Here is a 16,060-nt window from a genome sequence, read left to right as displayed (position 1 = left end):
AATAATGTCTGTGAGTATAACAGAACTCACATGGCAGGTGAAAACCTGAGAAAAATCCAACCAGGAAGTGAGAATTCTGAGGTTTGTAGTTCTCAAGTGAAAGCCTATCAAATATCCAGTGTCTGTGGGGTCAGACTGCACTTCCTAAGGCTTCCAGTAGATGTCAACAGTCTTTAGAAGTTGTTTCAGGCTTCTATTGTGAAGGGGAGAGAATAAGAGCACTCAGAGTAAGTGGCTCAGCTGAAAGCCATGAGTTGTTTATGGCGCGTGGCCGTGAGTGCGATGTTCGTTCCCTTTCCTTTCTAATGAAAACAGTATTGTCTGGTTGAAACATTATTGAATATTTATGATAAAAACACCCTAAGGATTGATTAGAAACATGTTTGACATGTTTCTACGAACTTTAATGGAACTTTCTTTACTTTTGTCTGGATATTTTCGAGCGCAATTTGTGCCTTTGGATTACTGAACTAAACACGCAAACAGGTTTTTGGACATAAAGATAAACTTTATCAAACAAAACAAACATGTATTGTGTAACATGGAGTCCTGGGAGTGAGATCATCAAAAGTTAGTGATTCATTTTAATGCTATTTCAGACTTTTGTGACACCTCTCCTTGACTGGAAAATGTCTGTATGGTTTTGTGGCTAGGCGCTGTCCTAACATAATCACATGGTGTGCAATCACCGTAAAGCCTTTTTGAAATCGGACACTGTGGTTGGCTTAACAAGAAGTTTAGCTTTAAAATGGTGTATAATACTTGTATGTTTGAGGAATTTTAATTATGAGATTTCTGATGTTTGAATTTGGCGCCCTGCAATTTCACTGGCTGTAGGCCAGGTGTTCCGCTAGCGGAACCCCCTTCCCAGAAAGGTTAAACAAAATCTCTTTCTCTGGACAATTGTATTAGTATAAAATAATACTCATTCCAGGGTTTTTCTTTATTTTTACTATTTTCTACATTGTAGAATAATTAATAATAATAATAATAATAACACATGGAATCATGTAGTAACCAAAAAAGTGTTAAACAAATCTAAATATATTTTATATAGCCACCCTTTGCCTTGATGACAGCTTCGCACACTCTTGGTTATTCTCTCAAGCAGCTTCACCTGGAATGCTTTAATGTTTTTGAGACGCAGAGTAGGTGAACGGAGGATCTACGCATGTGTGGGCCCCACCGTGAAGCATGGAGGAGGAGGTGCGATGGTGTGGGGATACTTTGCTGGTGACACTGTCTGCGATTTATTTAGAATTCAAGGCACACTTAACCAGCATTCCTACCACAGAATTCTGCAGTGATATGCCATCCAATCAGGTTTGCACTTAGTGGAACTATCATTCGTTTTTCAACAGGGCAATGACTCAACACACCTCCAGGCTGTGTAAGGGCTATTTGACCAAGGAGAGAGATGGAGTGCTGCATCAGATGACCTGGCCTCCACAATCACCCAACCTCAAACCAATTGAGATGGTTTGGAATGAATTGGACCGCAGAGCAGCCAACAAGTGCTCAGCATATGTGGGAACTCCTGGTTGAGATAAAGCCAAGAGTGTGCGAAGCTGCCATCAAGGCAAAGGGTGGTTACTATGTCGAATATAAAATAGATTTTGATTTGTTTAACACTTTTTTGGTTACTACATGATTCCATATGTGTTACTTCATAGTTTTGATGTCTTCACTATTATTCTACAATGTAGAAAATAGTAAAAATAAAGAAACACCCTTGAATGAGTAGGTGTGTCCAAACTTTTGACTGGTACTGTTTTTATATACAATATAGATCAGTATTTGTATTATTTATTTTATAAAGTATTTTGCGCACGTGTCTGTGTGTCTGTGTGTGTGTATGTGTATGTGTGTGTGTGTGTGTGTGTGTGTGTGTGTGTGTGTGTGTGTGTGTGTGTGTGTGTGTGTGTGTGTGTGTGTGTGTGTGTATGTGTGTGTGTGTGAGAGTGAGTGTTTGTGTCAGACACAAAGTGGTTTCCTTAAAAGTCTTCTTCAAGGCTCCACTTTAACAATATTCCAAAAGGGGATTAAATAACATGAGGCTACAGTATTTTGTAATGAAGTAGGCCTTGAGAAGAAGAAATGCTCCCACATCCTTCTATCACAGATTCACTGTCGCTACAACTTTGTAATGAGAGAACCTGCTTCGGTCACATCTACATTGTGATATACCCAATAGAATACTATGAATGTGGCTAACATGCTATAAGTCTGACAGCTGCTTGTACTCTGTCTATTGTATATATTTCCCCTCAGTGTCACAGATACTGTGGCCTCTGCACTCTAATGTGACTTTCAGTGTCTCAGTGGCTCTTGCAGCAGCATTGAATTGTGGGCCAGCCAATTTGTTGTGATTAATGTTGGGAACCCAGGGCCCCAGGTGAGACCAGCTAATTACAGGACGCTATAATTGCAACAAAAGTTGTTCTGTCACGACACATTAACCTAGTATTGTTTTGTTACGGAGAATAAATAAGCGTGTGTGTGTTTGTGTGCGTGTGTGCATGTGTGTGTGTGTGTACGTGTGTGTGGCTGCGTGTGTGTCTGTGTGTCTGTGTGTGCGCGTGCACGTGTGTGTGTGTGTGTTTGTATGTGTGTGTGTGTGTGTGTGTTTGTGCACATGCATGTGTGTGCATGTGTGTTTGTTTGTGTGTAAGTGTGTGTGTGTGTGTGTGTGGGGGGGGGGGGGGGGGGGGGGGGGTTGGGGGGAATGGGGATGGGTTCATTAGAGGCAGGTTATTTGATTATCCCACCTGTGTTTCTCACTCAAAATGACAATGTGCTCAAGTTGTGAATTCAGCCCTTATCGACCTGAACAGAAACCTGCCGTACAGTATATTGAAGGAAACAATGGTTGGTTGGATGTGTAATTTGTACAGTTTGCAAGGTCAGCAGGAAGATGTCAATAGAAGTCACAACATGTGCAAACAACAGAATCAAATCAAAGTTTATTGGTCGCGTACACAGATTTGGAGATGTTGTCGCAGGTGAAGCAAAGAAATTAAGAAATGTCAGAACGAGCAATATATATATATATATATATATATATATATATATATATATATATATATACAGTGGGGAGAACAAGTATTTGATACACTGATGATTTTGCAGGTTTTCCTACTTACAAAGCATGTAGAGGTCTGTCATTTTTATCATAGGTACACTTCAACTGTGAGAGACGGAATTTAAAACAAAAATCCAGAAAATCACATTGTATGATTTTTAAGTAATTAATTCGCATTTTATTGCATGACATAAGTATTTGATCACCTACCAACAAGTAAGAATTCCGGCTCTCACAGACCTGTTAGTTTTTCTTTAAGAAGCCCTCCTGTTCTCCACTCATTACCTGTATTAACTGCACCTGTTTGAACTCGTTACCTGTATAAAAGACACCTGTCCACACACTCAATCAAACAGACTCCAACCTCTCCACAATGGCCAAGACCAGAGAGCTGTGTAAGGACATCAGGGATAAAATTGTAGACCTGCACAAGGCTGGGATGGGCTACAGGACAATAGGTAAGCAGCTTGGTGAGAAGGCAACAACTGTTGGCGTAATTATTAGAAAATGGAAGAAGTTCAAGATGACGGTCAATCACCCTCGGTCTGGGGCTCCATGCAAGATCTCACCTCGTGGGGCATCAATGATCATGAGGAAGGTGAGGGATCAGCCCAGAACTACACGGCAGGACCTGGTTAATGACCTGAAGAGAGCTGGGACCACAGTCTCAAAGAAAACCATTAGTAACACACTACGCCGTCATGGATTAAAATCCTGCAGCGCACGCAAGGTCCCCCTGCTCAAGCCAGCGCATGTCCAGGCCCGTCTGAAGTTTGCCAATGACCATCTGGATGATCCAGAGGAGGAATTGGAGAAGGTCATGTGGTCTGATGAGACAAAAATAGAGCTTTTTGGTCTAAACTCCACTCGCCGTGTTTGGAGGAAGAAGAAGGATTAGTACAACCCCAAGAACACCATCCTAACCGTGAAGCTTGGAGGTGGAAACATCATTCTTTGGGGATGCTTTTCTGCAAAGGGGACAGGATGACTGCACCGTATTGAGGGGAGGATGGATGGGGCCATGCATCGCGAGATCTTGGCGAACAACCTCCTTCCCTCAGTAAGAGCATTGAAGATGGGTCGTGGCTGGGTCTTCCAGCATGACAACGACCCGAAACACACAGCCAGGGCAACTAAGGAGTGGCTCCGTAAGAAGCATCTCAAGGTCCTGGAGTGGCCTAGCCAGTCTCCAGACCTGAACCCAATAGAAAATCTTTGGAGGGAGCTGAAAGTCCGTATTGCCCAGCGACAGCCCCGAAACCTGAAGGATCTGGAGAAGGTCTGTATGGAGGAGTGGGCCAAAATCCCTGCTGCAGTGTGTGCAAACCTGGTCAAGAACTACAGGAAACATATGATCTCTGTAATTGCAAACAAAGGTTTCTGTACCAAATATTAAGTTCTGCTTTTCTGATGTATCAAATACTTATGTCATGCAATAAAATGCAAATTAATTACTTAAAAATCATACAATGTGATTTTCTGGATTTTTTTAGATTCCGTCTCTCACAGTTGAAGTGTAGCTGTGATAAAAATTACAGACCTCTACATGCTTTGTAAGTAGGAAAACCGGCAGTGTATCAAATACTTGTTCTCCCCACTGTATATATATATATATATATATATATACAGTGGGGAGAACAAGTATTTGATACACTGCCGGTTTTCCTACTTACAAAGCATGTAGAGGTCTGTAATTTTTATCACAGCTACACTTCAACTGTATATACTGTATATATATATATATATATACAGTGGGGAGAACAAGTATTTGATACACTGCCGATTTTGCAGGTTTTCCTACTTACAAAGCATGTAGAGGTCTGTAATTTTTATCATAGGTACACTTCAACTGTGAGAGACGGAATCTAAAACAAAAATCCAGAAAATCACATTGTATGATTTTTAAGTAATTAATTTGCATTTTATTGCATGACATAAGTATTTGATACATCAGAAAAGCAGAACTGAATATTTGGTACAGAAACCTTAGTTTGCAATTACAGAGATCATACGTTTCCTGTAGTTCTTGACCAGGTTTGCACACACTGCAGCAGGGATTTTGGCCCACTCCTCCATACAGACCTTCTCCAGATCCTTCAGGTTTCGGGGCTGTCGCTGGGCAATACGGACTTTCGGCTCCCTCCAAAGATTTTCTATTGGGTTCAGGTCTGGAGACTGGCTAGGCCACTCCAGGACCTTGAGATGCTTCTTACGGAGCCACTCCTTAGTTGCCCTGGCTGTGTGTTTCGGGTCGTTGTCATGCTGGAAGACCCAGCCACGACCCATCTTCAATGCTCTTACTGAGGGAAGGAGGTTGTTGGTCAAGATCTCGCGATACATGGCCCCATCCATCCTCCCCTCAATACGGTGCAGTCGTCCTGTCCCCTTTGCAGAAAAGCATCCCCAAAGAATGATGTTTCCACCTCCATGCTTCACGGTTGGGATGGTGTTCTTGGGGTTGTACTCATCCTTCTATTCCTCCAAACACGGCGAGTGGAGTTTAGAGCAAAAAGCTCTATTTTTGTCTCATCAGACCACATGACCTTCTCCCATTCCTCCTCTGGATCATCCAGATGGTCATTGGCAAACTTCAGACGGGCCTGGACATGCGCTGGCTTGAGCAGGGGGACCTTGCGTGCGCTGCAGGATTTTAATCCATGACGGCGTAGTGTGTTACTAATGGTTTTCTTTGAGACTGTGGTCCCAGCTCTCTTCAGGTCATTGACCAGGTCCTGCCGTGTAGTTCTGGGCTGATCCCTCACATTCCTCATGATCATTGATGCCCCACGAGGTGAGATCTTGCATGGAGCCCCAGACCGAGGGTGATTGACCGTCATCTTGAACTTCTTCCATTTTCTAATAATTGTGCCAACAGTTGTTGCCTTCTCACCAAGCTGCTTGGCTATTGTCCTGTAGCCCATCCCAGCCTTGTACAGGTCTACAATTTATCCCTGATGTCCTTACACAGCTCTCTGGTCTTGGCCATTGTGGAGAGGTTGGAGTCTGTTTGATTGAGTGTGTGGACAGGTGTCTTTTATATAGGTAACGAGTTCAAACAGGTGCAGTTAATACAGGTAATGAGTGGAGAACAGGAGGGCTTCTTAAAGAAAAACTAACAGGTCTGTGAGAGCCGGAATTCTTACTGGTTGGTAGGTGATCAAATACTTATGTCATGCAATAAAATGCAAATTAATTACTTAAAAACCATACAATGTGATTTTCTGGATTTTTGTTTTAGATTCCGTCTCTCACAGTTGAAGTGTACCTATGATAAAAATGGCAGACCTCTACATGCTTTGTAAGTAGGAAAACCTGCAAAATCGGCAGTGTATCAAATACTTGTTCTCCCCACTGTATATATATATATATATTCAGACTCTGACATTGCTCGATATATATATAGTATAATGGTGTGTATGGACAATATATGATTAGAACAGGTGTGTAGAAGAGTAAATATATAGGATGAGCCATGACAAGAATAGAGATATAGGATGAGCCATGACAAGAATAGAGATATAGGATCAGCCATGACAAGAATAGAGATATAGGATCAGCCATGATAAGAATAGAGATATAAGATCAGCCATGACTAGAATAGAGATATAGGATAAGGCATGACAAGAATAGAGATATAAGATGAGCCATGACTAGAATAGAGATATAGGATCAGCCATGACAAGAATAGAGATATAGGATCAGCCATGATAAGAATAGAGATATAAGATGAGCCATGACTAGAATAGAGATATAGGATGAGCCATGACAATAGAGATATAGGATGAGCCATGACTAGAACAGAGATATAGGATGAGCCATGACTAGAATAGAGATATAGGATAAGCCATGACTAGAATAGAGATATAGGATAAGCCATGACTAGAATAGAGATATAGGATAAGCCATGACTAGAATAGAGATATAGGATGAGCCATGACTAGAATAGAGATATAGAATAAGCCATGACTAGAATATAGTATATGCATATGAAGTGGGTAAAACAGTATGTAAACATTATTAAAGTTACCAGTGTTCAATGACTCAATGTACATACGGCAAAGCAGTCTCTAAGGTGCAGAGTAGAATACCTGGGTGGTAGCCGGCTAGTAACAGTGACTAAGGTTCAGGACAGGGTACTGTGCGGAGGCCGGGTGGTGGTGACTGTTTTAACAGTCTGATGGCCTTGGATAGCATTGATGCAACTGTAGTGTCTCCTCCTTCTAGATGGTAGCGGGGTGAACAGGACGTGGCTCGGGTGGTTGAGGTCCTTGGTGATCTTCATCTTCTTGGTCTTCCTGTAGATGTCCTGGAGGGCAGCATGATTCTGATGATGTGTTGGGCTGACTGCACCACCCTCTGGAGATCCATGCGGTTGAGTACGTTGCAATTGCTGTACCAGGAGGTGATACAGCCCGACAGGGAGCTCTTAATGGTGCACATGCAGAAGTTTGTGAGGGTCTTAAGGGGCCAAGCATAATTTCCTCAGCCTCCTGAGGTTGAAAAGGTGCTGTCAGGTCAGTGATGTGCATGCCAAGGAACATGAAGCTTTTGACCCTCTCCACTACGGACCCGTCGATGTGGATGGGAGCGTGCTCTATTTGCTGTCTCCTGTAGTCCACGATTGTCTCCTTCGTTTTGTTGCTGTTGAGTGAGAGGTTATTTTCCTGGTATTACTCCACCAGGTCCCTCACCACCTCCCTGTAGGCTTTATCAATTGTTATTTGTAATCAGGCCTACCACTGTCGTGTCATCAGCAAACTTGATGGTTGAGTTGGAGACATCCGTGGCCACGCAGTCATGGGTGAACAGGGAGTACAGGAGGGGGATGAGCCCGCACACCTGTGGGGCCCCCGTGTTGAGGATCAGTGTGGCGGATGTGCTACCTTCACCACTTGGGATCAGCCCGTCAGGAAGTCTAGGACCCAGTTGCACAGGGCGGTATTCAGACTCAAGGCCCTGAGTTTAGTGATGAGTTTGAAGGGCACTATGGTGTTAACTAGCCTCTCAAAGCACTATTCATTATGACAGACTGTCACGATCGTGTGGAGGAGAGATGGACCAAAACGCAGCATTTGGAAAATAAGCCATCTTCCTTTTATTAATGAAGAAGGCAAAACGAAACAAAAACACTTACAAACTAACCAAAACAATAAACGACCGTGAAGCTAATAAACGTAGTGCACATACACAGGCTACAAACGTTCAGACATAGACAATTCCCCACAACAAACTAAAGCCTATGGCTACCTTAAATATGGCTCCCAATCAGAGACAACAGAAACCAGCTGTCTCTAATTGGGAACCCATTCAGGCAACCATAGACTTTCCTAGACAACTACACACAACATAGACACAGCTAGACAACTATACTAAACATAAAGCCAACTACTCTAAATAAACCCCCTAAACCTTACAATCACCCTGGACACTACAAAACCCACATAAATACCCATGTCACACCCTGACCTAACTAAAATAATAAAGAAAACAAAGAATACTAAGGCCAGGGCGTGACATAGCCCCCCCCTTAAGGTGCGAACTCCGGGCGCACCAGCACAAAGTCTAGGGGAGGGCCTGGGTGGGCATCTGACCACGGTGGTGGCTCAGGCTCAGGGCGAGGTCCCCACCCCACCATAGTCAATCCCAGCTTATATCTCCCCCTACAAATGACCACCCTCATATTACCCCCACTTAATCTTTTGGGTAACATCGACACAAGGGGCAGCACCGGGATAAGGGGCAGCACCGGGATAAGGGGCAACACCGGGATGAGGGACGGCAGCTCCGGGCTGAGGGACGGCAGCTCCGGGCTGAGGGACGGCAGCTCCGGGCTGAGGGACGGCAGCTCCGGGCTGAGGGACGGCAGCTCCGGACTGGCTGACGGATCCTGGCTGGCTGACGGCTCTGGCTGGTCATGGCTGGCTGACGGCTCTGGCTGGTCATGGCTGGCTGACGGCTCTGGCTGGTCATGGCTGGCTGACGGCTCTGGCTGGTCATGGCTGGCTGACGGCTCTGGCTGGTCATGGCTGGCTGACGGCTCTGGCTGGTCATGGCTGGCTGACGGCTCTGGCTGGTCATGGCTGGCTGACGGCTCTGGCTGGTCATGGCTCGCGGAAGGCTCTGGCTGATCCGGTCTGGCGGAAGGCTCTGGCTGATCCGGTCTGGCGGAAGGCTCTGGCTGATCCGGTCTGGCGGAAGGCTCTGGCTGATCCGGTCTGGCGGAAGGCTCTGGCTGATCCGGTCTGGCGGAAGGCTCTGGCTGATCCGGTCTGGCGGAAGGCTCTGGCTGATCCGGTCTGGCGGAAGGCTCTGGCTGATCCGGTCTGGCGGAAGGCTCTAGCGGCTCCTGTATGGCGGACGGCTCTAGCGGCTCCTGTCTGGCGGACGGCTCTGTAGGCTCATGGCAGACGGGCGGCTTTGCAGGCTCATGGCAGACGGGCGGCTTTGCAGGCTCATGGCAGACGGACAGTTCAGACGGCGTATGGCAGACGGGCAGTTCAGGCGCTGCTGGGCAGACGGGCAGTTCAGGCGCCGCTGGGCAGACGGGCAGTTCAGGCGCCGCTGGGCAGACGGGCAGTTCAGGCGCCGCTGGGCAGACGGCAGACTCTGGCCGGCTGAGACGCACTATAGGCCTGGTGCGTGGTACCGGAACAGGAGGTACCGGGCTAAGGACACGCACCTTCAGGCTAGTGCGGGGAACAACAACAGGGCACACTGGACTCTCGTGGCGCACTCTAGGCCTGGTGCGTGGTACCGGAACTGGAGGTACCGGGCTGAGGGCACGCACCTCAGGGCGAGTGCGGGGAGAAGGAACAGTGCGTACAGGGCTCTGGAGACGCACAGGAGGCTTGGTGCGTGGTGCCGGAACTGGAGGCACTGGGCTGGAGACACGCACCATAGGGAGATTGCGTGGAGGAGGAACAGGGCTCTGGAGATGCACTGGAAGCCTGGTGCGTGGTGTAGGCACTGGTGGTACTGAGCTGGGGTGGGAAGGTGGCGCCGGATATACCGGACCGTGAAGGAGGACACGTGCTCTTGAGCACCGAGCCTCCCCAACCTCACCAGGTTGAATGATCCCCGTAGCCCTGCCAGTGCGGCGAGGTGGAATAGCCCGCACTGGGCTATGCAGGCGAACCGGGGACACCACCTGTAAGGCTGGTGTCATGTACGCCGGCCCGAGGAGACGTACTGGAGACCAGATACGTTGGGCCGGCTTCATGGCACTCGGCTCGATGCCCAACCTAGCCCTCCCAGTGCGGCAAGGTGGAATAGCCCGCACTGGGCTAAGCACGCGTACTGGGGACACCGTGCGCTTTACCGCATAACACGGTGTCTGACCAGTACGACGCCCTCTTACTCCACGGCAAGCCCGGGGAGTTGGCTCAGGTATCCAACCCGGCTTCGCCACACTCCCCTTTAGCCCCCCCCCAAGAAATTTTTGGGTGTTACTCACGGGCTTCCAGCCACTCTGCCTTGCCTTTGCCTCATAAAACCGCCTCTCCGCTTTCGCTGCCTCCAGCTCCGCTTTGGGACGGCGATATTCCCCTGGCTGAGTCCAGGGTCCTTTGCCGTCCAGGATCTCCTCCCATGTCCATGAGTCCTGTTTACTTTGCCGCTGTTGTTGGTTCCGATCATGCTGCTTGATCCTGTTGTGGTGGGGAATTCTGTCACGATCGTGTGGAGAAGAGACGGACCAAAACGCAGCATTTGGAAAATAAGCCATCTTCCTTTTATTAATGAAGAAGGCAAAACGAAACAAAAACACTTACAAACTAACCAAAACAATAAACGACCGTGAAGCTAATAAACGTAGTGCACATACACAGGCTACAAACGTTCAGACATAGACAATTCCCCACAACAAACTAAAGCCTATGGCTACCTTAAATATGGCTCCCAATCAGAGACAACAGAAACCAGCTGTCTCTAATTGGGAACCCATTCAGGCAACCATAGACTTTCCTAGACAACTACACACAACATAGACACAGCTAGACAACTATACTAAACATAAAGCCAACTACTCTAAATAAACCCCCTAAACCTTACAATCACCCTGGACACTACAAAACCCACATAAATACCCATGTCACACCCTGACCTAACTAAAATAATAAAGAAAACAAAGAATACTAAGGCCAGGGCGTGACACAGACGTGAGTGCTAGGGGGGCGATAGTAATTTATTCAGTGACCGTCACTTTCTTGGGTGCAGAAACAATGTTGGACATTTTGAAATAAGTGGGGACAAAAGACTGGGATATAAAGCAATTGAATATGTCCTTAAAAATGATTACACAACGTTTCATGTCCACTAAGGGAAAAACTATGGTTTTCTACCTCTTATTTCTAAATTAACAAAACTACTAAGAGAGAGAGAGAGAAAAACATGCTGCTGTACAGTATCATTACAAGTTCCTGTTCTTCTATTCTGTATATCATTACACGTTCCTGTTCTTCTATTCTGTATATCATTACATGTTCCTGTTCTTCTATTCTGTATATCATTACATGTTCCTGTTCTTCTATTCTGTATAACATTACATGTTCCTGTTCTTCTATTCTGTATATCATTACATGTTCCTGTTCTTCTATTCTGTATATCATTACATGTTCCTGTTCTTCTATTCTGTATAACATTACATGTTCCTGTTCTTCTATTCTGTATATCATTACATGTTCCTGTTCTTCTATTCTGTATAACATTACATGTTCCTGTTCTTCTATTCTGTATAACATTACATGTTCCTGTGATTCTATTCTGTATATCATTACAAGTTCCTATGCTTCTATTCTGTATATCATTACAAGTTCCTATGCTTCTATTCTGTATATCATTACAAGTTCCTATGCTTCTATTCTGTATATCATTACACGTTCCTGTGCTTCTATTCTGTATAACATTACATGTTCCTGTTCTTCTATTCTGTATATCATTACACGTTCCTGTGCTTCTATTCTGTATAACATTACATGTTCCTGTTCTTCTATTCTGTATATCATTACATGTTCCTGTTCTTCTATTCTGTATATCATTACATGTTCCTGTTCTTCTATTCTGTATATCATTACATGTTCCTGTTCTTCTATTCTGTATAACATTACATGTTCCTGTTCTTCTATTCTGTATATCATTACATGTTCCTGTTCTTCTATTCTGTATATCATTACATGTTCCTGTTCTTCTATTCTGTATATCATTACATGTTCCTGTTCTTCTATTCTGTATATCATTACACGTTCCTGTTCTTCTATTCTGTATATCATTACACGTTCCTGTTCTTCTATTCTGTATATCATTACATGTTCCTGTTCTTCTATTCTGTATATCATTACATGTTCCTGTTCTTCTATTCTGTATAACATTACACGTTCCTGTTCTTCTATTCTGTATATCATTACATGTTCCTGTTCTTCTATTCTGTATATCATTACATGTTCCTGTTCTTCTATTCTGTATATCATTACATGTTCCTGTTCTTCTATTCTGTATAACATTACATGTTCCTGTTCTTCTATTCTGTATATCATTACATGTTCCTGTTCTTCTATTCTGTATATCATTACATGTTCCTGTTCTTCTATTCTGTATATCATTACACGTTCCTGTTCTTCTATTCTGTATATCATTACACGTTCCTGTTCTTCTATTCTGTATATCATTACATGTTCCTGTTCTTCTATTCTGTATATCATTACATGTTCCTGTTCTTCTATTCTGTATAACATTACACGTTCCTGTTCTTCTATTCTGTATATCATTACATGTTCCTGTTCTTCTATTCTGTATATCATTACATGTTCCTGTTCTTCTATTCTGTATATCATTACATGTTCCTGTTCTTCTATTCTGTATAACATTACATGTTCCTGTTCTTCTATTCTGTATATCATTACATGTTCCTGTTCTTCTATTCTGTATATCATTACATGTTCCTGTTCTTCTATTCTGTATAACATTACACGTTCCTGTTCTTCTATTCTGTATATCATTACATGTTCCTGTTCTTCTATTCTGTATATCATTACATGTTCCTGTTCTTCTATTCTGTATATCATTACATGTTCCTGTTCTTCTATTCTGTATAACATTACATGTTCCTGTGATTCTATTCTGTATAACATTACATGTTCCTGTTCTTCTATTCTGTATATCATTACATGTTCCTGTTCTTCTATTCTGTATAACATTACATGTTCCTGTTCTTCTATTCTGTATATCATTACATGTTCCTGTTCTTCTATTCTGTATATCATTACATGTTCCTGTTCTTCTATTCTGTACACGAAACAGACGGTTGCTTGCAATCAGCAGTGCCATTCAGTGTATTTCCTAGCCTATAGTCTTCAGAGTGCACTTTGTATAGTATATGTAGGCTACTGTGGGACGACAAACCAGACCTCGAGCTCTGAAGGCAACAAACCTGCTTGGAGACAGAACACGCAGAGAGGTTGCCAAGGAAACCAAGATGCAGAATGTCCTCTGCTCTGTACAGGTGTGATGCTCATAGATCAATAAGTCAGTGTTGCCCCAAAACAACACAGACTCTGTTTTACAGGAGGAGAAAACCTGCCTGCATGCCTCCTACTGCTGTTTAGGAAGCTAAATAAGACCCTTCTTGCTACGGATTTACACATAGGAGACAGAAGGAGAGAAAGTGGATGGGGAGAGAGAGAGAGAGTGGATGAGAGGAAGAGAGATAGCAGAAACATGAGAGAATAAGAGAGAGTGAGAAAGAGAGTGAAGAGAGAAGACAGAGAAAAACAGAGTGAGAGAAAATAAATACAGAGAGATGGACAGAGACAAGAGAGAGATAGAGTTGAGTAGGAGAAGAAGAGAGGAGACACAGCAGAGCAGTCAGAAAATATCATCCCTCCCCTGCTTAGCTAGCTAGCATCAGATTCAATATTTGCGTAAAGCGTGGTGTGCAGATGAATACAGGCATGACAGAGACACTTACGGGATAAAAAAAACAAGAGACACACAGGCTGAAACCCACAGACAGTAAAGAATAATCCAAGCTGTCATTCAGAAGTATTGACTGGACTGTCCAGGTCTGTAGACAGTAGGGAGGACTATCTGACTGGACTGTCAAGGTCTGTAGACAGTAGGGAGGACTATCTGACTGGACTGTCAAGGTCTGTAGACAGTAGGGAGGACTATCTGACTGGACTGTCCAGGTCTGTAGACAGTAGGGAGGACTATCTGACTGGACTGTCAAGGTCTGTAGACAGTAGGGAGGACTATCTGACTGGACTGTCAAGGTCTGTAGACAGTAGGGAGGACTATCTGACTGGACTGTCCAGGTCTGTAGACAGTAGGGAGGACTATCTGACTGGACTGTCCAGGTCTGTAGACAGTAGGGAGGACTATCTGACTGGACTGTCCAGGTCTGTAGACAGTAGGGAGGACTATCTGACTGGACTGTCCAGGTCTGTAGACAGCAGGGAGGACTATCTGACTGGACTGTCAAGGTCTGTAGACAGTAGGGAGGACTATCTGACTGGACTGTCCAGGTCTGTAGACAGTAGGGAGGACTATCTGACTGGACTGTCCAGGTCTGTAGACAGTGGGGAGGACTATCTGACTGGACTGTCCAGGCCTGTAGACAGTAGGGAGGACTATCTGACTGGACTGTCCAGGCCTGTAGACAGTAGGGAGGACTATCTGACTGGACTGTCCTCTGTGAAGTATACATTGTTATGTTATCTGACCTTTTTTATGTTATCTGGCCTCTGTTTTCTCCTGGGCGTCATGGGGATGAGATTAAAATAAGAGTTCACATTTCTGTATCGTTTCATACACAAGTATTTCTTGAGCATGTAACTTGGATAAGGTTTATACTGATGCTTTGGGGGTGGGGGGGGAATAAATCTATGTCGACATTACTTTGTGGTATTGTCCGAAGGATTACTACAGGGAAAATCTTAACCTCGGTCTGATCTTCTCTTACTGAGAACATCCCCCTCATATATTTTCCTTTACACTCGACCATGACATATAATCAACAGGATGGATCCTGTTAGAGAGATAGAAAGAGAAAGAGAGAGAGAGAGAGTAGGAGGAAGTGGACAGGGAATTGGAGGAGGCCATAGCTTTCATTTGCTGACCTTCAGCCTTACGAAGAAAAACAAGACATAGTCTGAAAGGCAAGATAGAAGACACAGCAGGCCCTTGTAGTGGAGCATTTCTCCCTGCCTGTCAGAGAAGAGGAGAGAAGTGACGGGGGAGCATTTCCCCCTGTCTGTCAGAGAAGAGGAGAGGAGAGGAGGGGGGGGGGACATTTCTCCCTGTCTGTCAGAAAAGAGGAGAGGAGAGGAGGGGGGGGGGGGACATTTCTCCCTGTCTGTCAGAGGAGAGAAGAGGAGAGGAGAGAAGTGAATGGGGAGCATTTCCCCCTGCCTGTCAGAGAAGAGGAGAGGAGAGAAGTGAAGGGGGAGCATTTCTCCCTGTCTGTCAGAGAAGAGGAGAGGAGAGAAGTGAAGGGGGAGCATTTCTCCCTGTCTGTCAGAGAAGAGGAATGGAGAGAAGTGAAGGGGGAGCATTTCCCCCTGTCTGTCAGAGAAGAGGAGAGGAGAGAAGTGAAGGGGGAGCATTTCTCCCTGTCTGTCAGAGAAGAGGAGAGGAGAGAAGTGAAGGGGGAGCATTTCCCCCTGTCTGTCAGAGAAGAGAAGAAGGGGCTGTAGTGGAGCGGGTCGACAGCTTCAAGTCCTTGGCGTCCACATCACTAAGGAATTAACATGGTCCACAAACACCCACACAGTCGTGAAGACGGAACGACAGCGCCTCTTCCCCCTCAGATCCTCAAACAGTTCTACAGCTGCACCATCGATAGCATCTTGATTGGCTGCATCACCGCTTGGCGCTACAGAGGGCGGTGAGTATGACTCAGTACATCACTGGGGCCGAGCCCCCTGCCACCCAGGACTTCTATACCAGGCTGAGTCAGAGGAAGGCCCCGAAAATTGCCAAAGACTC

The sequence above is a fragment of the Salvelinus alpinus genome, chromosome 16 (genome assembly GCF_045679555.1).
Source record: "Salvelinus alpinus chromosome 16, SLU_Salpinus.1, whole genome shotgun sequence".
NCBI lineage: Eukaryota > Metazoa > Chordata > Actinopteri > Salmoniformes > Salmonidae > Salvelinus > Salvelinus alpinus.
The sequence above is the reverse complement of the archived record's forward strand: the minus strand, read 5'-3'. Positions refer to the sequence as shown.